This window comes from Dendrobium catenatum, unplaced genomic scaffold (genome assembly GCF_001605985.2).
Source record: "Dendrobium catenatum unplaced genomic scaffold, ASM160598v2 fragScaff_scaffold_621, whole genome shotgun sequence".
Lineage (NCBI taxonomy): Eukaryota > Viridiplantae > Streptophyta > Magnoliopsida > Asparagales > Orchidaceae > Dendrobium > Dendrobium catenatum.
In genome coordinates, this window is record NW_021319083.1 from 20090871 (window position 1) to 20099705 (window position 8835).

Consider the following 8835-nt stretch of genomic DNA (forward strand, 5'->3'; position numbering starts at 1 on the left):
CTGATATAATTTATTGAAACTTGTTAATTATGAATTAGGTTGTTAGACCTAAGTTAATGGGGGAGGGGTGAATTGGTAATTTAAAAATTTACCTCTTTTTAAAATCGATTAAAAACTTTAATGAAATTTTGAAAATGATTTTTCAACCACAAATCAATAGAAACAGTAAAGTAAAAAATAGCAAAAAATAAAAGACAAGATTTATAGTGGTTCGGTCAAACACGAACTACATCTACTCCCTGAAGTCTCTCACTTCAGGTATTGCACTATTATCATAAGTGTCTCTCCTTTTGCCCCCGTAGCAAGGCGGAGAAGCCTTCACAAAAACTCACTTCCACCACTACCCAATGTGGTAGAGAACTGTCATCCTCTTACACCCTCTAAGTGTTGGCAGAGAATCATCATTCTTTTACACCCTCCAAGTGTTGGCAGAGAACCATCGGCTGTTCACACTCCTTCGTCCTTTCACACTTCTCCATGTGTAGACAGAGAACCCTTCATCTGTTCACACTCCTCGAGTGTTGGCAGAGAACTGGATCTTCTTAAAAGATCTTCTCACGATAATTCTAGAAGGACAAGAGAAAAGAGTGAAGAAATCATAATTTTACAAATAGAAATTCTTACCTTTGAGTATCCAAGTGAATCATTCACACTTCAGTAGTAAGAACTCTCCTCCAAACCCTCTGTCTCACTCTACCCTTCAATCTTCCTTTAGTATGCACGAAGACCAATGAACAAAAAGATTTCATGGCAGTCTTAAGTGGACCTTTTATAAGAAAGACATGAAAAACCGTCCAAAAATTATAATTATTCAAATCTATGCATTCATGATCTTCCCGTACAATCCAATTTCATACATATAAATAGTGTAAAAACTATTGCGTACGATCTCAATGTATATGGATACGAACTGCCTTCCTACACGATCATCATCCCGTACGATCATGGTTCGTCTGGTACGATCCATTATTTCCAAGGTTCGTTGGGACGAAAAAGTAGTACGGATCACAAGTTCAAAGAACAGAGAACATCATCCATGGATGAAGGGTCAATTCATCAGGATGAGCAATTCAAAGTGAAAATCCAGAGGAGATCGTCCAGGGATGAATGGGATATTTCGTATGGATAAATAGTTCAAAATAAAAATCTAGAATAGATCATCTAGGGACGAATATGGGAAATCATCTGGATGAATAGTTCAAAATGAAAGTCCAGAGGACATCGTCCAAGAATAAATAGGGAAATCGTCTAGACGAATAGTTTAAAATGAAAGTCCAGAGGACATCGTCTAGGGACGAACAAGGAAATCGTCTGGATAAATATGACTTAGAAAATTTTTACTCACTCTCTATTCATTCCATTTGCTCTTCGAGGAGTATAACTAACCTGATTATCCCGTACGAACATAGTTCTTCTTGTACGATCGATATTAAAAATTATGAATTTTAAAGCTCTCCCCTAGTGTTTGTGTGCTGAGTTACTTAATTACAAGCACACTCTTTCAGATTTAAGCAAAAGTAAAATACAGACTCCAAGTTACAAAATATTATAAGTAGATCTTGATTTGAAGTCTTCAACAATCTGGAGTATGATTTCCCTGAAATGTTAGTACACACAAGAACCAAAAACATTTCTTCCAAAATATGTTAGGAGAAATTAACAATCAAAATAATAATATTTAGGATCATCAAAACATATAAGTTACAAGAATGTAAGGCATAATTGAACCCCATCGTCCAGGACGATGTCCTAGATGATGATTAAAAAATAAAACTTCTTAAATAGATCTAGCGGCTAATTCTTTCTGATTTGAGCATATCGTCCCGGTTGATACAAAAATCATCTAGGATGATATGCTTAATGATGGCTGCCTTAACCAGGATGCCCTAATAAGGGTTTTTATTTTTGATAGATCGTCCAGGATAATTTGTGGATCATCCCGGATGATGTTAGTAAAATCAGAAAACTCTAAGTCAGATAAAAAAAATTGATCCATCATAAAAGTAAATAGAAGGCGCCAATAATACCTGAAATAATGCCTCGTGAATTCAACAAAAATAGTCACTTATACATTCGGACACCCCTTTATATAGTATATAAATATCTTAAAATCCCCCACACATGCACCATAATTTGTATACACATAGGTAGACAAAAGGGGCAAGTGCAATTACGACCCGCATGGGCCCCGACGAGTGTGTTATGGATACACATGTGACGTCTAGGGAAGCTGCGCGGGTCAATAAGTGAATTCAAGTTCAAACCCGATCTTTCTATGCAGATAAATAGGACTCGATAGGGTTTGAACCATCAAATAAATTATACAGTTGCGCTGATAAGTATATTTGCCTTAATATATTCATATTAGGCATTTAAAGGCCTTCAATAAAGAAAATTTACAAACAAAGGCATAAAGCATATAAAACCCGATCCTCTGTCTATAACTCGATAGAGTCAATAAGTTTTAGTAAAGAGAAATGACCATGATGATGGTCGCATTGAATGTAGATCTCAACCGGAGGGGTTAATTTCAAACATTTCAAATTCCACCCAAATGCCCACAAAAAATCCAAAACTCTACCCTGATGATGGATGCATTGAATATAGATCTCAACTGGAGGGGTTAATTCCAAACATTTCAAATTTCACCCAAATGCCAACAAAAAAATCTAAAAATCCACCGTGATGATGGTCGCGTTGAATATAGATCTCAACCGGAGGGGTTAATTCCAAACGTTTCAAATTCCACCCAAATTCCCACTAAAAATCCCAAAAATCTACCTTGATGATGGCCACATTGAATATAGATTTCAACTAGAGGGGTTAATTCCAAACATTTCAAATTTCATCCAAATGCCCACAAAAAAAAAACCACCCCGATAATGTTCGCGTTGAATGTAGATCTCAATCAGAGGGATTAATTCTAAATATTTCAAATTCCATTCAAATGACCATAAAAAATCCAAATATTCACCCCCATGAAGGTCGCATTGAATGTAGATCTCAACCGGAGGGGTTAATTCAAAACATTTCAAATTCCACCCAAATGCCCACAAAAAAATCAAAAAATTTAAAATCTTAAAAATATTTAAAATTGAAACTCATTCATCAACTACTCAAAGCAAAATCCATCCACCCTCCACAACAGTTTGTCGGAGTGGAAAAATTAGAAAATTACTTTAGTTCACAAAGAGCTAAAGCCTAGTCAAAAATATCATTAGAATCTATTCTCAAATAATTTCTTGCCAATATGGATATGGTACCTGTCCTCTAATTGCTAATTTTGTCGCCAAATGGCACTGCAGGATAAACAGTTATGCCCTAGGGCCCTTTGAATTGAGTGGTTTTACCGCCAAATACCACCACGAAATATCAGTTATGGCCAGAACTAATACGCTCCTTAGTGACATCAAATCTTTGAGATATGAATAAATAGGATATGATTGATAAGGCATAAAGCCCTTTGGTAACTAAGGTGGATTCAATTTTTTTCCCTTTGACAAATATTCACCCCAAGTCTATAAGATCCCCTTGGACGAAGTAACCCATAGCTGCCGATAAGGATCCTTCTGTCAGGTTGGGTCGACTACCTCCTTTGACTAAGTAGACCAGAGACCACAATGGCCTGGGACAACAGAATCATGGAATCTTAATCGAGTCCATCATCCATTCCCCCACCATCCACTTTAAGTGCAAGATGGTGAAATTTCTATTTTAGATATTAAATCTTCCAACCCTTCAAACTTTTAATCCCTAAGCCCATGCTACTATTATATGACACATACCACGTATTCTCTATGTATCTGATTGACGACTAGCCTTACTCAAAAGTTCTCTCTCATGATTAAGAGGGGTAATTAACTATAGGGGCTTGCGCCTATAGGAAACCAGAACTCAAATCACAAAATTCTCACAAAATGAGGGCAAAATCTCTAGGTAGTGTCTTATCTACAAACCCACCTGCCTTCCCAAAATTTATCCTGGAACTTAATTCTATTAAAACTCCCCCGAAGAAAAGAAAAGCAATAGCGGGCGGAGGCCGGGGCCAAATTTTCGAAGCCCACAACTTTTTTATCACACAGTAAGCCCGATGAAATCCTCCACTTCTATCATCCAACTTGAAATCTAATAATAATAACTACATCTATTAAACCATCACCATGATTAGTAAAATCTATGAGTAAAGGCACTCATCCACCTAAGCGTCCTTATTTATGTAACACTTAACTTAATATTATGCTTCTCTTTTAATGGCCAACATTCTACACCATAAAACATGAAGCATTTCTTATATTTGAGGAGAAGTTATCTATCACACATTAAGCCTAATGCATTCCTCCATTTCAACCATACAACACAAATAATACTAATAATATATTCATTTATTACACCATCACAATGAATAATAGACTGATGAAATTTAAGTTATAAATATTGATACATTCTCAACGAGTAAGCTCTAATCATCAGAGAGGAGGAAAGTTATTGAAGGAGCAAAGCAATGTTGCAGTGTCCGAGAGGAAGTGTTGATGGAATGGCTAAGAAGAATGGCGATGAACATTAACTTTTGATGTGACAAGAAGGAACATCATCGATGGATGCAACAGTAAGTAGTATTGTCATAGGAGCTTGAGCATTTGGCGGTGGTGATAAGGTACACGATGACTGTGAAGACCAAAAACATGACAAGGAAGTGTGACTTTGGATGTGAGAGGAAGGAAAATCGTCAAAGAAGATGATGCTAAACCAATTTCATCGAAGGAGCTCTCTTGCGCGGTCAAAATAAAATGTCGAGAGAAAGAAAGGGCTAGATAGTCAATTTAAGTAGGGTTTTTTGTGTTGGATTTACAGCATATTTATGATGGATTTTTGACAAATTTTTTAATCTGCCACAAATCCATCACAAAAAATATGATGCAAAATTCAATCTCAAAATTATCACAATTTTAAAGAAAAAATATTGCCATAAAGTCCACCGCAAATCTGCCATATATTGATGACTTTCCTGTGGTGATAATAATTTAATCAAAATCAAGAATTTGAATTAAATGTGAAAAACATAACAAAATAATGTAAACTATTAGTAAACAAGCATGCTAAACATATAATAATGATAAAAAATAACATAACACATAAGAAATAAACTATATAATTGAAAAGATCTTCAAAACACCCACAATTAGGTTGCCTCCCACCATCAACAAGTTTATAGTTTTATGCCAAATTATACCAATTATTCTTTTTAAGGATGATCCAATTCAATTATATTACTTGATGATTTATGTTCCCTCCTAAATAAGTCTTTTGTCTATGACTATAGACTTTAAAAATACACACTCTTCTTATCTTGAATTTCAACTGCTAAATAAGGGAATACTTTCATAATAGTGAATGATCTTGACCACCTAAATCTTTATTTTTTTGGGAAATAATTTTAATCTAGAATTAAAGAGAAAAATATCTTATATAGAAGTAAATTCTTTCTTATGAAGCTTACGATTGTGCCATTTTTTAATTTTATCTTTGTAAATCTTGGCATTTTTATAAGCCTCATTTCTAATTTTTTTTCTAATTCATTTTATTGTGCCATTTTTTAATTTTCATTCATTATTACATGTTTAGTAGAATTAGAAAAGAGCCCTCAATATTTGACCTAGAAAAAGAAAGGACCTTATAAAAATAAAAAAATCATTTAGAGATGTTTGATTTAGTGATAGACCAAGACCATTATAGGCCTGTTAGAGAATAAGTTAAACCCATAGTAGAAAGAATTTATCAGAGTATCAGTAGACTTATTATTCCAGCCACTAACTTTGAACTAAAACCTACCATAATTCAAATGATTCAAAATTCCCAATTTGGGTGAACTCTTGTCGAAGATCCCAACTCACACTTTGCTAGTTTCTTAAAAATTTATAGAACAATTAAGTATAATAGTGCTAGTGATGATGCTATTAGACATAAATTATTTTCATTTTCTCTAAGGGAGAAAGCTTAGATATGATTTAATTCTTTATTCCCAGGCTCTATAACCATTTAAAATGAGTTGACACATAAATTTTTAGCTAAATATTTTTCACCTTAAAAACTATCACACTTAGGAGTTATATCACATATTTTGCCAAGTTTGTGACATAATTAATTTATAAAAGTTGGGAGAGATTCAAGAAAATGCTTAGGAAATGCCCTCACTACGCTTTACTTGGTTGATTAGTTATTAAGACTTTTTATAATGGATTGGTAGGATCCATTAGATCAATCATAGATGGTGTAGCTAAAGGATCTTTAATGTATAAGTCATTTGAGAAAGAATATGAATTAATGAAGAAAATTGCTTCAAATAATTTTCAGTGGCCTATTGATAGGGTGAATCTTAATAAGGTGGTTGAAGTTTATGAATTAGATGCTTTATTAATCTTATTGCTCAAGTAGTCATAATTTCTAAGAAGTAGGATACTATGGGAGTTATAATAAGATAATATAGAGAAAATTATAACTTTAATCATGTAATTAATCCTAGACTCATAAGCACTACAACATTATTATAATAGCTAAAACTCTTAACTATTGAGATAGTATCCGCTTTGGCCTAAGGACCTCATGATTTTTTTCTATTGGTGTAACTTCATAGGATGTCACCCATCCAAGGATTTCATCAGAGTTAGCATGCCTAACTACGAAATTTCTTAATAAAATTCTAACTATTACATCAAAATAGGCCTCAATGTTTAAGAGTTTAGTTTTTTTTTTTTTACTTATAGGGTTTCATAATATGTCGTACTTAAATATTTTACATTCTCATCAGCATCCTTATGCCAAAATCATCCACTAGATAGATATGATTCTAGAGGTGGCCTCTACAACTTCAAGTGGTGACTTCCACAATGTAGCACTTTATCCCATATAGGGTTTAAGAGGTAGCTAATATGGTGTAACACTTTATCTTATATGACACTTATATTATGACTTGTGTATTTTTGTGATACCTTTGTAATAGCCTAAACTCTTAACTATCAAGATATTATCCTCTTTGGCCTAAGGGCCTCATGATTTTGTCTAGGGAGTGACTTCCCAAGAGATTACATATTCGAGAATTTCTTTAGGATAAGCACTCTTAAGTACAAAGTTTCATAATGAAATTCCAACCATTACACTGAAAGGTGCATTTCTGTTTATGAGTTTGACTTCTTTTACTTAAGGGGTTTCACATTTGCACCTCAGGATTTGAACAAAATAATCAGTTTGAGAATATGAATACACCATTAGAAGAGGTAGTACTATAATTTGGGATTCAACAGTAGGATCAAGGGCATCTTACTAGATTGATAAATAATCCAAAATTGGAAGATAAATACAGTAATATTCAGCTTTAAAGTAAAAGAGATTTAGGAGACCCTTATAAGGATAGAGATCAACCTCAATAGGATAGTGATGTAGAAGAACCTTTAGAGGCTGAACCCCTTACTAAACAACCTAAACCCATCAAAGAAATTGAGAGGCCAATTAGGAACATTATAAAGAGACCACCACCGCCCTTTCCTCAGAGGATGATCAAATAGAATTTTGATAAGAAATTCACTAGGTTCTTAGAACTATTTAAAAAGTTAATCATAAATATACATTACTCTAAAGTCCTAGAGAATAAGCCCACCTATGCTAAATTAATGTAATATATTTTGAATAAGAAAATGAATTTAGGAGAGTTTGAAATTATAACTTTAACTAAAAAGTGTAGTGATATCATTCAAAAAAATTTCTAAGAAAATTAAAAGACTTTAATAGCTTCACTACTACAACACCACAATGCTTGGACACCCAACACCTAAGTGCTTTTGGGTGTAAAGTTTTAGAATTCGCTAAAATACATTCCAATCCACTAAGACTCATTTCAAAACACTTGCAAACCTTTTTTATACACCAAAACACTTTCAAATACATTTAAATGGGGTCAAAACATGAAATTTTAAATATTTATCTTTTTCAATTTGGGTTAGAATAGATAGAACCAAATACTGAACCTGGAGGTATCACAGATGAAAATAAGAGAGTTATAAAAGTTTGATAACAGTGATTGATAGTAGTTGTCAAGTAGTCTTCTAATAGATGCAGTTGGGTGGCAATGATCTAATAGTGATAATCAAGCAACGATGGTAAAAAAAATAACGGTATAATAATAAAGGTATGATGGTGATTGTCAGGTGGTGATCTAAAGGTTGTAATTGAGGAGTGGTCCATTAGCATCGGTAAGTTGGTGATCTGACGGTGGTGGTTAAGCAGCAAAAGGTTTGACATCACTAGTTGAGCGATGAAGGTTGGACTGATTACGTCGAGTGAAAATGGTCAAATGATGTTGTTTGAGTAGTAGAATGACGACATCAGTTGAGTGGTTATTAAATGATGGTGATGCTCTGGGATTTTATAATGTTTGAGCTCTCTCTTAAATCTCTAACAAAGAGTGCTCCTCATGTAGAGTGTGAGGGCAATTTATAAAATTTTGAAGGTACCAAACCTCAAAATTAAGGAGAAAATTGAGAACATAACATCAAAAAATCCTATTGAGTCCCTTGATTATAGAGCATTCGTTCAATTTTTAAGTGCTTTAAAGTTGTTTGAATTAAGTTATCTTGGGCTCTTCGGATTCATCTCATCCAGATGCTTGATTTGTATATAAACATGATGACAATTTTGGAGATCATTTTCTACTCTAATTAATATTCTAAAATCTCCGACTATGTTTGAATCTCTTGACCTAGACTAATTTTGAATCGAATTGGATCATTTTTGAAATTGTTGGGTTCTTTTCGTTGAGGAAATCAGATTGAATATATGTTTGTT